General features: G+C 38.8%; 1 long non-coding RNA gene across 1 annotated transcript in view; it reads right to left on the reverse strand.

Annotated features, from left to right (window-relative positions):
* LOC112816262 (uncharacterized) overlaps positions 1–14,269 on the reverse strand; it is a 143,212-nt gene that overhangs the window by 17,128 nt on the left and 111,815 nt on the right. Inside the window, exon 2 of the long non-coding RNA XR_003206153.2 lies at positions 8,324–8,389. This is a non-coding gene — a long non-coding RNA (uncharacterized lncRNA). The remainder of the gene's footprint in view (positions 1–8,323; positions 8,390–14,269) is intronic.

The raw sequence follows: 14,269 nt of genomic DNA on the forward strand, positions 1-14,269 counted from the left end.
TCTATGTGTCTGTTTTTTTGCCAGTACCATACTGTCTTGATGATTACTGCTTTATAATAGAGTTTGCAGTCCGGAATTGTGATGCTGCCAGCTTTGCTCTTCTTTTTCAACATTCCTCTGGCTATTCGGGCTCTTTTCTGGTTCCATACAAATTTTAGGATCATTTTTTCCATTTCTTTGAAAAAAGTGGATGGTATTTTGATGGGGTTTGCATTGAATGTGTAGATTGCTCTAGGTAGCATTGACATCTTCACAATATTTGTTCTCCCAATCCATGAGCATGGAAGGTGTTTCCATTTCTTTGTGTCTTCCTCAATTTCTTTCATGAGTATTTTATAGTTTTCTGAGTACAGATCCTTTGCTTCTTTGGTTAGATTTATTCCTAGGTGTCTTATGGTTATGGGTGCAATTTTAAATGGGATCGACTCCTTAATTTCTCTTTCTTCTGTCTTGTTGTTTGTGTATAGAAATGCCACTGATTTCTGTGCATTGATTTTATATCCTGCCACTTTGTTTAATTCCTGTATGAGTTCTAGCAGTTTTGGGGTGGAGTCTTTTGGGTTTTCCACATAAGCTTTCAGATCATCTGCAAAGAGTGAGAGTTTGACTTCTTCTTTGCCGACTCGGAGGCCTTTAAATTCTTTGTGTTGTCTGATTGCTGTGTCTAGGATTTCTAATACTATGTTGAATAGCAGTGGTGATAGTGGACATCCCTGCCATGTTCCTGACCTTGGGGGAAAGCTCTCAGTTTTTCCCCTTTGAGAATGATATTCGCTGTGGGTTTTTCAATGATGGCGTGTTTTTTTAATTTTTTATTGTTATGTTAATCACCATACATTACATCATTAGTTTTTGATATAGTGTTCCATGATTCATTGTCTGTGCATAACACCCAGTGCTCCACGCAGAATGTGCCCTCTTGAATACCCATCACCAGACTAACCCATCCCCCCACCCCTCTCCCCTCCAGAACCCTCAGTTTGTATTTCAGAGTCCATCATCTCTTCAATGATGGCTTTTATGATATTGAGGTATGTACCCTCTATCCCTATACTCTGAAGAGTTTTGATCAAGAAAGAAAGTTGTACTTTGCCAAATGTTTTTTTTTTACATCAATTGAGAGGATCATATGGTTCTTGTTCTTTCTTTTATTAATGTACTGTATCACAATGATTGATTTGTGGATGTTGAACCAACCTTGCAGCCCAGGGATAAATCCCACTTGGTCGTGGTGAATAATCCTTTTAATGTACTGTTGGATCTTATTGGCTAGTATTTTGGTGAGAATTTTTGCATCCATGTTCATCAAGGATATTGGTCTGTAATTCTCCTTCCTTATGGGATCTTTGTCTGATTTTGGGATCAAGGTAATCATGGCCTCATAAAATGACTTTGGAAGGTTTACCTTCCATTTCCATTTTTTGGAATAGTTTCAAAGGAATAGGTATTAATTCTTCTTTAAATGTTTGGTAGAATTCTCCTGGGAAGCCATCTGGTCCTGGGATCTTGTTTGTTGTGAGATTTTTGATGACTGCTTCAATTTCTTTAGTGGTTATAAGTCTGTTCGGGTTTTCTATTTCTTCCTGGCTCAGTTTTGGTAGTTTATACATCTCTAGGAATGCATCCATTTATTCCAGATTTTCTAATTTGCTGGCAAGTAGTTGCTCACAATATGTTCTTATAATTGTTTGCATTTTTTGGTCTTGGTTGTGATCTCCCCTCTTTCATTCACGATTTTATCTATTTGGGTCATTTCTCTCTCTTTTTTTTTTTTTTTTGATAAATCTGGCAAGGGGTTTATCAATCTTGTTAATTCTTTCAAAGAACCAGCTCCTAGTTTCGTTGATCTATTCTACTGTTCTTTTGTTTTCTATTTCATTGATTTCTGCTCTGATCTTTATTATTTCTCTTCTCCTGCTGGGTTTAGGCTTTATTTGCTGTTTTTTTCTCTAGTTCCTTTAGGTGTAGGTTTAGGTTGTGTATTTGAGACCTTTGTTGTTTCTTGAGAAAAGTTTGCATTGCTATATACTTTCCTCTTAGGGCTGCCTTTGCTGCATCCCAAAGATTTTAACAGTTGTGCTTTCATTTTCATTGGTTTCCATGAATTTTTTAAATTCTTTATTTCCTGGTGGATCTATTCATTCTTTAGTAGCATGCTCTTTAGCCTCCTTGTGTTTGAGTTCTTTCCAACTTTCCTCTCGTGATTGAGTTCTAGTTTCAAAGCATTGTGGTCTGAACATAGGCAGGGAATGATCCCAATCTTTTGGTACCAGTTGAAACCTGATTTGTGACCTAGGATGTGATCTATTCATTAGAATATTCCATGGGCACTAGAGAAGATTGTGTTTTCTGTTGTTTTGGAATGGAATATTCTGAATAGATCTGTAAAGTCCATTTGGTCCGGTGTTTCATTTAAAGTCTTTATTTCCTTGTTGCTCTTTTGCTTAGATGATCTGTCCATTTCAGAGAGGGGGATGTTAAAATCCCCCACTATTATTGTATTGTTGTCAATGTGTTTCTTTGTTTTTGTTATTAATTGCCTTATATTATTGGTTACCCCATGTTAGGGCATTGAATTTACAATTGTTAGATCTTCTTGCTGGATAGACCCTTTACGTAGGATGTAGTGTTTTCCTCATCTATTATTACAGTTTTTGGGTTAAAATCTAAGTTGTCTGATATAAGGATTGCCACCCCAACTTTCTTTTGGTATCCATTAGCTTGATAAATAATTTTCCACTCCCTCATTTTCCACCTGGGGTTGTTTTGGCGTCTAAAATGAGTCTCTTGCAGACAGCATATTGATGGGTCTTGTTTTTTAATCCAATCTGATAGCCTGTTTCTTTTGACTGGGGCATTTAGCCCATTTACATTCAGAGTAACTTTTGAAAGGTATGAATTTAGTGCCATTGTATTGCCTGTAAGGTGACTGTTATTGTATATTGTCTGTGTTCCTTTCTGGTCTATGTTACTTTGAGGCTCTCTCTTTGCTTAGAGGATCCCTTTCAATATTTCTTGTAGGGATGGTTTCGTGTTTGCAATTTCCTTTAGTTTTTGCTTGTCCTGGAAGCTTTTTATCTCTCCTTCAATTTTCAATGAGAGCCTAGCTGGATATAGTATTCTTGGCTGCATATTTTTCTCATTAAGTGCTCTGAATATATCATGCCAGTCCTTTCTGGCCTGCCAGGTCTCTGTGGATAGCTCTGTTGCCAATCTAATGTTTCTACCATTTTAGATTACATATCTCTTCTCCCAAGCTGCTTTCAGGTTTTCTCTTTGTCTCTGAGACTCGTATGTTTTACTATTATTACATGTCAGGGTGTTGACCTATTTGTATTGATTTTGAGGGCAGTCTCTGTGCCTCCTGGATTTTGATGCCTGTTTCCTTCCCCAAATAAGGGAAGTTCTCTGCTATAATTTGCTCCAATATACCTTCTGCCCCTCTCTCTCTTTCTTCTTCTTCTGGGATCCCAATTATTCTAATGTTGTTTCATCTTATGTTATCACTTATCTCTCGAATTCTGCCCTCACAATCCAGGAGTTGTTTATCTCTGTTTTTCTCAGGTTCTTTATTTTCCATCATTTGGTTTGTCAGAAAACTGAGAACAAGTGCTCATGTCTCTTCTTTTTTTAGGGTACTAATCCTATTCCTGAGGGCTCCACTGTCATGACCAAATTACTTTCCAAAGCCCCCACTATCTAATATGGTCACATTGGGGGTTAGGATTTTAACATAAGAATTTTCTAGAAAGAAATTCAGTCCATAACATTCATTACTGACAATGTAGTCTAAAACTTTGTTGGTGACATGTTAAAAACAAAAACAAAAACACCTAGCAAATGTTGACAGAATTTTATACTTTGCTAAGCTGTTAAGAAATACCTACACACTACAATAATATGGTCCTTAACCATGAAAGTGACCTGAAGTTTACATGTGGCAACCTGTATCTTCCCTACCTCCACCTCCATGCCCAACAATTTATACAAAGGAAGAGGATAAAATAAATGGACAATAATGAGATAAATTAAAAAAAGAGAGAGAGAGAAAGAGTAACAAAGAAATATGGATAAAAGCCAAAGAAAGAAGGGCATGATCTGTGCACTATTCGTGAGGGTGGTAGCTTATAATCCTTTTGAAGAGGCAGTGTGGAAAATTGCAATTGTGGATGGATGCATGTCATTGTCCTTTTGAGATGTGCCTACATGTGTGTATTTGTGTGTGTGTTTATATATTTTATGTATTTCTACACCTTTAGATTCAAAAGGGTACAGATTTCCATACCAAAAAATCACATATAAAAAGCAAAATTCACAATGTACTAAAATTATTTCTTGATATGTTAATCATATTTGGACAAATTTGCATTTTGAAAACAAACATTATAGCAAAAGTAACTGCATGTAGTTATTTTTTGAACTTTTTAAAACATTTTAAAATTTAAGGGCGCCTGGGTGGCTCAGTTGGTTGGGCGACTGCCTTCGGCTCAGGTCATGATCCTGGAGTTCTGGGTTCAAGTCCCACATCGGGCTCCCTGCTCAGCAGTGAGTCTGCTTCTCCCTCTGACCCTCCCCCCTCATGCTCTCTCTATCTCATTCTCTCTCTCAAATAAATAAATAAAATCTTTAAAAAAATAAAAGATTTTAAAATTTAAATTAGAATGGGTAGAGGCAGAGGAAGAGAGAGAGAGGCAAGTAGACTCCACACTGAGTGTGGAGCCAGATGTGAGGCTTCATTTCAAGACCCTGAGATCAGGGTCTTGAGATCATCATCTGAGCCAAAACCAGGAGCCCCTCCATTTAGTTTTCAATTCTTCAGGTGCAGAGAAATAGAAATAAAAATTATATCCTAACCTCACTTGTGCTTTCAGTGCCAGCTTCTTAAGTTTATATTTTAGGGAAGTCTGCAGGAATTCATGTGCTTAAGGCAAACACCTGGGAATGGCTATTTCTGGGCAAAAAAAAATGTGCATTATGATCCTTTGAATTATGTTAAAGCAAAGCCAACCAAAAGGCTTTAAACCATTATTTTCCAAATCTGTAACTTAAATCCATTCTTTGTCTTTTTTTAATCCAAATGATTTATATCTGCAAATATTAAATGACAGTCTAGTTAATAACTCCTAGCCAACTTCTCACAAGAATTTGTCACTGTTTGGCTTTTCATGAAACCTTCATGAAGAACTTGGTAAGTAATATTTCTCTGTGAGGATAGAAATGTAAATATATTTCAAAGCAAACTCTCACTGCATCCTATTCTTTCAGAAAGGATAAAACATCTGGGAAAAGAAGGTGAGTAATGAAAATGGCCACCTCTAGCCCTGACTCATGCCCCTGCCTTTTGACCCTCTCTTTCCTGTTTTACTTACTGTTAAGTCTTGGTTTCAAAATTGTAATTTTCTTTTCTTTCTTTCTTTTTTTTTTTAATTTTAGGGATGGAATTTGCTCGAAAATATGCAGGTAACTAGAGACTGAAGTATTTGGATATGGATTCTTTCTTTTAGCCAGCACACTGGGTCACCCGAGAAGGGAGACTGTAACACACTCACAAACTCACACAGAATATACACACACACCTTTTATTTCTTCCTCCAAAACTTCCATTTTATCAATTCCATTAATTGTCAAAAACATTCAGATTCAAAGTAAATATATGCAATTGTTTTTCATTAATTTATAAATTGAATCAAATAGATCTGTACTTGAATCCAAACATTAATGGATATTAATAATCATTGTTGGACCAACTTCTCTAAATCTTTGTTGTCTCAACTACAAAATAAAAATACTTCTCCATTTGAATGATTTGTTATTAAAATTAAATATGTATAAATATACTTCAAACAGCACTAGGTACATAATAAGTGTCCAGTGTAACATTGACCATATTCAAAAAAATTATTTTGACTAGGAAAAATCTAGGTGTTTAGATACTCATTTTTTTTCCATTCTGAACAAATGCTCATTATCAAGTTCTCAAGTGGGTGAGTTGATAATTAGAGGTGATATAAAAAGCATGACTTGAGGGAAAGGAGCAGCTTCATTTGGAGAAAGCTATAGAAAGATCCTAGACAGAGGAGGGTCGCTTGTATAATATGTTAAATATTATGGATTATTATTCATCATAGCCAAGACTGACAATATGTTCTTTCATAGAAAATGTTACCTTGGATCCAGACACAGCTCATCCATATCTCCAAATTGGTGAAGACAAAAGAAGTGTGAAAAGAGGTGATATATTGCAGGAATTACCTAAAAATAGGCAGTGGTTTGATGATCTAGTCTGTGTATTAGGTCAGCAAATTTTTTCCAAAGGTAAACACTACTGGGAAGTGAATGTGAAAAATAAAATGCAATGGACTTTAGGCATTTGTAAAAATTCTAACTGCAGACAAGGAGAAATCATGGTGTCCTCAGAGACCGGGTTCTGGACACTGTGCTTGAGTAAAAGTAATAACTACCAAGCTCTTGCAAATTCACAGGTAATACTCCACATTGAGGAACCTCCTGAGATTATTGGAATCTTCTTGGACTATGAGGCTGAAAGTGTCTCCTTTTATAATGTGACGAACCAGTCTTACATCTATCCCTACAAACAGTGCTTCACAGAGGCCTTGAGACCATATTTTTCTCCTGGTCCCCTCTACAATGGTCAACATGGACACGCTCTGACCATCGTGCCCTTAAGTTGTTTAGAAAAGCCAGGAAGAAAATATCTTTGTTACTGAGGAAAATTGCCTTATTTTAAATCTGATGAGACTTCGAATTTATACATACATAATTTATAAATTTTATAATTTATATATATGAATATCTTCTATTTTCATATGATCAGAATGCTGGTCTTCTGCCTTCAGATAAATCTAAAAATCATTTTGATACCATAAATTATACCTTTTTATCATTTTAGTCCTCAATATGTCTATATGTTAATGAACAAGAATTATTTGATTTGAATTACATACTATAAAATTTAGTTGACAATTCCAGGCCACAGAACATAAATACAATACCCAAAGGAAATATCTACTTTTACAACTGGTAAAGGAAAGCTAATTCTCAGTTGATCCCTGATAGGTGTGATTTCTCCTTCATTCATTCATGGAAGAGGGTGTGGGTTCTACTCTGCATCATCAGGAAATTGACTGGGTCCCAACTGATATTGCTTAAACCTAGAGGAGCCTGATTGCTTTGACAAGAGAATTCTATACCTGGAATTACTTACTGTTAACTCTAATATATATATTATATATACATATATATATAATATATATATCTCCTAGGTGATTATCTTTTCCAGGCATTCATTTCCTTACCTTTTCACCTCAATGTTGTTTTGAAGTTATAATGACCATAATCTCCAATTAATTTAAAAGAACACTACAATTTATTCATCTATTCAACAAATGATTATTTGGCACTGTATATATGCATTTTAGATATCCATTATCTCCAACACTGTAGATTGTCTATTTGTAACTGTAACTATGTATCTGGCACTGGCAATAAACAGGTAAAAACTGACAATTCCTAGCTTCAAAATGTTGTGTGGGAAATGATCAAGGTATCAAGATATAGAATGATAATGAGTGGGTTCATTTAAATCTACTTATCAGGAAAACTCTCACTGAGAAAGTGATGCAAAAAGATGGAATTTGCCAAATGCATAGCTAGAAATAATTGAATTCAAGACAATATGTGAAATGCAGAAAGAGTGGGCCTGGGTGAGAAAGTAGAATACTTATAGGGTTCAGATCAAGTTAGGACTGAGTGGTTTTAAAGTAGGTTGCAAAGGTAAGTAGCTGAAGCAACATGACAGGTGGAGCTGAAATGGATTTTCTTTGTGTCACTAACATCATTTGGATGTATTATAATAAAATATTTAAAATATAAGTAAAGAAATGTTCAAATGAAATCCTTGAGCAAAATAATAATAATAATAAGTGGACTATTACAAATGAATACCAAACCCATCATCATAGGTTATTTTAAAAGAGGTGGCCTAAATCTGGTTACATGAATCTACTTGCTCATGGGCATGGAATATGTGATAGAGTCAAGAGAGGACATGGAGGTTTTAGGAAAGATCTGTAGGTGCAATCTGAGATACTGTACCAGAAAATTGGGACATGGTATGGTTGCCTGCTCCTCACTTAGAACATGGGAACAAAAATTAAGAGATGAGTTAATCTGTCTCATGAAATCTAAAGAACACAGTGGAACTATGTTCACCTTCTGCTTGGGATGTTAAAAGTGAAAGAAGGGCTGGTACTACTCTGTAGTGTTATGGAAGAGAGCTGCATTGCAAGACTGGTGCACTTACAGCTTTTCTGGGTGAAAATCTCATGTTTCTTGAAGGCTAGAATATGGTCCATGGGAAGGGACTCTTCTGCAAAAGAGAATACATGTTAGTGGAAATTAGATTATGTACTATAGGATGCCTGTTGGCTGAGAAAGGAATCTTGACAAGCCAAAATACAGACATATTTCACTCTCCTCAAATTAACAGCAAGAAAAAGGTCCTCAGCTATTTGGGGGACTTTGAAGAACTAATGAGGGAAAAGTGAGCTTGAAATGCCTTCTATTGCAGCTCATTACAATAATAATTAAGTAAAAATATTCTCACTCTAGTCACCTCTAATACTCCCTCACACAGACACTCCACAGTTCCCTACAGTGTGTCTTTTCCCTTACTGCAGTGAGTAATATACTGACTCATTCAATTATAAATGTTTTCCTGGTAGCTGTTAGCTAGAGGACATACATAAATGCTGAGGAGAAAAGCCATCTAGCATATTGAGGCATCTTTTCACTAACATTAAACTGTCCTGTAGAGCAAGATTTAGAAAATGTGGAAAAATTCAACCAAATGGGAATTCATGACAAAAATAATTTGCCAAAATTAACTATTCCAGTTACACAGACACAATACAATCTCATTGTGCTGAAATTTCTGAAATTCTGCTATAATTAAAAGTAAGAAATTCAGGAAGGAGTTAAGATGTCAGAGGAGTAGGGGGATCCTAATCTTGCTTGTCCATGGAACACAGCTAGATAAATATCAGATCATTCTGAACACCAAGAAACCAATCTGAGGACTGAGAGAACAAAACTACACATCTAAAAGTAGAGAAATGACCACCTCATGGAAGGTAGGAGTTGTGGAGAGTTGATTTGGGGGAGAAAAAAACTGCAGATGCTGCAGGAGTCCCTGATTATGGAAAGCAAAATGACAGAGAGAGACAGAGAGAGACAGAGAGAGAGAAGCAGCAGGCAGGGGATCGCACAAGAATAAATATTCCCCAAAACAATGGACTGGGAAAAAGAGAGGGTCTGATTACCACAAGTTATTATGAGCACTGGAGTTCAAAGTCTAAAGTATTAAAATTGCTCGCCATTACTGGGGGTCATACCTGGTGGGCCTAGCAGTGCTCCTGTGGGGAAGGAAGGCAGAGACCTGAGATTGGGCGGTATGGTGCAAGGATCTACTGCATTGCATGGGGAGAAGGAGTTTCCCTGGTTGGAGTGTATAAGGGAACGGTGGCATGGCCTGTCCCAGGACAAAATAACTTGTGGTGCCAATGTGCTGCCCTGTTCATTAGCATAAGGACAAGGACATGGGCTGAGGACAGCAAAACTTGGTCCTGGCTTTTTGCTGTGCTTTACCATAAATTCCAAAGTGCTGTGTGGTCATGCAACAACTTTTCTGGGACAAACTAGCAAATGGCAAAAGCATGATGAGACCCTCACACAGAGGAGTAGAGCAGGTCCATGCCACGAGGGTGGGTCCTTAAATTTGGAGTTTTGAAACTCAGCTGTGTGTTTGAGATAAAACATGGGAGTGCTGTGCCACATGACAGGTAGATAGCTCAGACACAGAGTAAAGGCATGGAAAGGACATAGGTTGGCGACACAAGAGGGGTGATTATTTCCTCTTCTGTGATGGCTTCCTGAAGAATGTTGGGACTGAACTCCCCACTCTGTGGTTGAGAGAGTGGGGCACCCCATTTCTTCCCTCACCCTGCCCATCAGCACTGATCAACTTCATTGACAAACACAGCATTGTCCCTCCATCCCCTCCAGTGGAGACTAGAACTGCTTCCACCAAGCCTCACCTTCCAATATCCTGCAGGGGCATCTCCACTAGGACAAATGCACCTGAGAATCAGTGTGGCAGGCCCTCCCTCCAAAAGATTAGCAGAAACCACTTGCACACACCAAGTCTACTGATCATAGAGTACTGAAAATCTTCAGCTCTAGGGGAAATAAGATCTAGTTTCTTTCTGTTCTTTCTTTCCTTCTTTCTTTTTTCTTTTCTTTCTTCCTTTCTTTCTTTCCTCTTTCCTTCTTTTCTTCTTTCCTTTTTTTTTCCTGGCTTCCTTTAACAAGCAGACGAAAACACACCTAGTTAAAACTTGCCACACAGTGGCGGGGGGCGGAGCAAGATGGCGGAGGAGTAGGAGACCTGGATTTCATCTGGTTCCAGGGATTCAGCTAGAGAGGAATCAAACCATTCTGAACACCTACGAACTCAACAGGAGATCGAAGAAAGGAATAGCAAGAACTCTCTGAACAGAAAAGCGACCACTTTCTGAGAGGTAGGACATGCGGAGAAGTCAATCTGAGGCAATATTCGGGAAGACAGACGGTGGGAAGGGGGCTTCTGTTGGCCGATTCTGGCAAGTGATTGAGCAGTGGATCACAAAACTGGAACTATTAGAAGTTGGATCTGCCGAGGGACCTCACTCCAGTGGCTAAGCGGGTGAGGGTGGGGGAACCCTCGTGGGAACAGTGTGGTCTTAGGACCCTCGGGTCACAGGAAGACCGGGTGTGGCAGAGCTCCCAGGTATCGGAGCGGGGAAGCTGGCTGCAGAGACGGAGCAGAGGAGAGGGCTCGCAGCTCGGGGTGGCCATAAACTGTGATCCACAGCACAGTCAGCCCACTGCTCCTCCAGCAGGGACCCAACAAGTGGCAAATCTGGGGAGACTCCCCTTACTCCCCAGGAGGAGCAGCATGGGAGCACAACACAGAGATCTGCTAGGTTTGGAGACTCCACACGGGGTTGTGCTCAAGAGAGAGAAACACTTGGTCACAGGCCAGGTGAGCACAGAGTGCGGCCGGAGACTGAGGAGATGGGAGTAATAGAATACTTTTCTCTGGGGGCTCACTGAAGAGTGGGGCCCCGAGTTCTCAGCTCCTCTGGGGCAGAGATGGGGAAGCTGCCATTTTCACTTTCATCCTCCAGAGCTATATGGAAAACTTGCAGGGAACAAAATCTCACAAGAGCAAACAGGAACAGATTACTTAGCAAGGACCCAGCAAAGGCGAGCAATTCCGCCTCCGGAAAAGACATTTGGAAACCACGGCAACAGGCCCCTCCCCCAGAAGATTGGCAAGAACAGCCAGCCAAGACCAAGTTTACTAAAAACTGAGAACGGCAGAACTCCAGCGCTAAGGGAATACTGCACATAGAATTCATGGATTTTTTTACCATGATTCTTCAGTTTTTCAAAATTAATTTATTAAATCTCATTTTTTTGAATTTTTCTTTTTCCTTTTTCAACCAACATCTTATCAACACCTATGTTATATTTTTTAATTTTTATTGTTATGTTAATCACCATACATTACATCATTAGTTCCTGATGTAGTGTTCCATAATTCATTGTTTGTGCATAAAACCCAGTGCTCCACGCAGAACGTGCCCTCTTTAATACCCATCACCAGGCTAACACATCCCCTCACCCTCCTCCCCTCTAGAACCCTCAGTTTCTTTTTCAGAGTCCATCGTCTTTCATGGGTTCATCTGCCCCTCTGACTTACTCCCTTCATTCTTCCCCTCCTGCTATCTTCTTTTTCTTTTTTCTTAACATATGTTGCATTATTTGTTTCAGAAGTACAGATCTGTGATTCAACAGTCTTGCACAGTTCACAGCGCTCACCATAGCACATACCCTCCCCAATGTCTATCACCCAGCCACCCCATCCCTCCCACCCACCAACTCTCCAGCAACACCAGTTTGTTTCCTGAGATTAAGAATTCCTCATATCAGTGAGGTCATATGATACATGTCTTTCTCTGATTGACTTATTTCACTCAGCATAACACCCTCCAATTTCCATCCACGTCTTTGCAAATGGCAAGATCTCATTCCTTTTAATGGCTGCATAATATTCCATTGTGTATATATACCATTTCTTCTATATCCATTCATCTGTTGATGGACATCTCAGCTCTTTCCACAGTTTGGCTATTGTGGACATTGCTGCTATAAACATTGGGGTGCACGTACCCCTTCGGATCCCTACATTTGTATCTTTGTGGTAAATACCCAGTAGTGCAATTGCTGCATCGTATGGGAGCTCTATTTTCAACTGTTTGAGGAACCTCCATACTGTTTTCCAAAGTGGTTGCACCAGCTTGCATTCCCACGAACACTGTAGGAGGGTTCCCCTTTCTCCAAATCCCCGCCAACATCTGTCCTTTCCTGATTGTTAATTTAAGCCATTTTGACTGGTTTGAGGTGGTATCTCATTGAGGGTTTGATTTGGATTTCCCTGATGCTGAGCGATGTTGAGCACTTTTTCATGTGCTTGTTGGCCATTTGGATGTCTTCTTTGGAAAAATGTCTGTTCATGTCTTCTGCCCATTTTTTGATTGGATTATTTGTTCTTTGGGTGTTGAGTTTGATAAGTTCTTTATAGATTTTGGATACTAGCCCTTTATCTGATATGTCATTTGCAAATATTTTTTCCCATTCTCTCGGTTGTCTTTTGGTTTTGTGGACTGTTTCTTTTGCTGTGCAAAAGCTTTTTATCTTGATGAAATCCCAAGAGTTCATTTTTGCCCTTGCTTCCCTTGCCTTTGGCGATGTTTCTAGGAAGAAGTTGCTGCAGTTGAGGTCAAAGAGGTTCCTGCCTGGGTTATCCTTTAGGATTTTGATGGACTCCTGTCTCACGTTTAGGTCTTTCAAATATTTGGAGTCTATTTTTGTGTGTAGTGTAAGGAAATGGTCCAGTTCATTCTTCTGCATGTGGCTGTCCAATTTTCCCAACACCATTTGTTGAAGAGACTGTCTTTTTTCCATTGGACATTCTTTCCTGCTTTGTCAAAGATGAGTTGACCATAGAGTTGAGAGTCCATCTCTGGGCTCTCTATTCTGTTCCATTGATCGATGTGTCTGTTTTCATGCCAGTACCATACTCTCTTGATGATGACAGCTTTATAATAGAGTTGGAAGTCGGAAATTGTGATGCTCCAAGTTTTGCTTTTCTTTTTCAATATTCCTCTGGCTATTCGGGGTCTCTTCTGGTTTCATACAAATTTTAAGATTATTTGTACCATTTCCTTGAAAAAAGTGGATGGTATTTTGATGGGGATTGCATTGAATGTGTAGATTGCCGTAGGTAGCACTGACATCTTTACAATGTTTGTTCTTCCAATCCATGAGCATGGAACGTTTTTCCATTTCTTTGTGTCTTCTTCAATTTCTTTCATGAGTATTTTATAGTTTTCTGAGTACAGATCCTTTGCCTCTTTGGTTAAATTTATTCCTAGGTGTCTTATGGTTTTGGGTGCAATTGTGAATGGGATCGACTCCTTGATTTGTCTCTCTTCTGTCTTGTTGTTGGTGTATAGGAATGCCACTGATTTCTGTGCATTGATTTTATATCCTGCTACTTGACTGAATTCCTGTATGACTTCTAGCAGTTTTGGGGTGGAGATTTTGGGTGTTCCACATACAGTATTATATCATCTGCAAAGAGTGAGAGTTTGACTTCCTCTTTGCCAATTTGGATGCCTTTGATTTCTTTCTGTTGTCTAATTGCTGTGGCTAGGACTTCTAATACTATGTTGAATAGCAGTGGTGAGAGTCCACATCCCTGCCGCGTTCCTGACCTTAGGGGAAAAGCTGAGGAGAATGATATTGGCTGTAGGTTTTTCATAGATGGCTTTTATGATATTGAGGTAGGTACCCTCTATCCCTATACTCTGAAGAGTTTTGATCAAGAAAGGATGCTGGCAATGTCCACAATAGCCAAACTGTGGAAAGAACCAAGATGCCCATCGACAGGTGAATGGATAAAGAAGTTGTGGTATATATACACAATGGAATATTATGCAGCCATCAAAAGGAATGAGATCTTGCCATTTGCAACGACGTGGATGGAACTGGAGGGTGTTATGCTGAGTGAAATAAGTCAATCAGAGAAAGACATGTATCACATGACCTCACTGATATGAGGAATTCTTAATCTCAGGAAACA

The sequence above is a fragment of the Callorhinus ursinus genome, unplaced genomic scaffold, assembly GCF_003265705.2.
Source record: "Callorhinus ursinus isolate GAN/ISIS: 27379988/994484 unplaced genomic scaffold, GSC_fseal_2.0 scaffold81, whole genome shotgun sequence".
Lineage (NCBI taxonomy): Eukaryota > Metazoa > Chordata > Mammalia > Carnivora > Otariidae > Callorhinus > Callorhinus ursinus.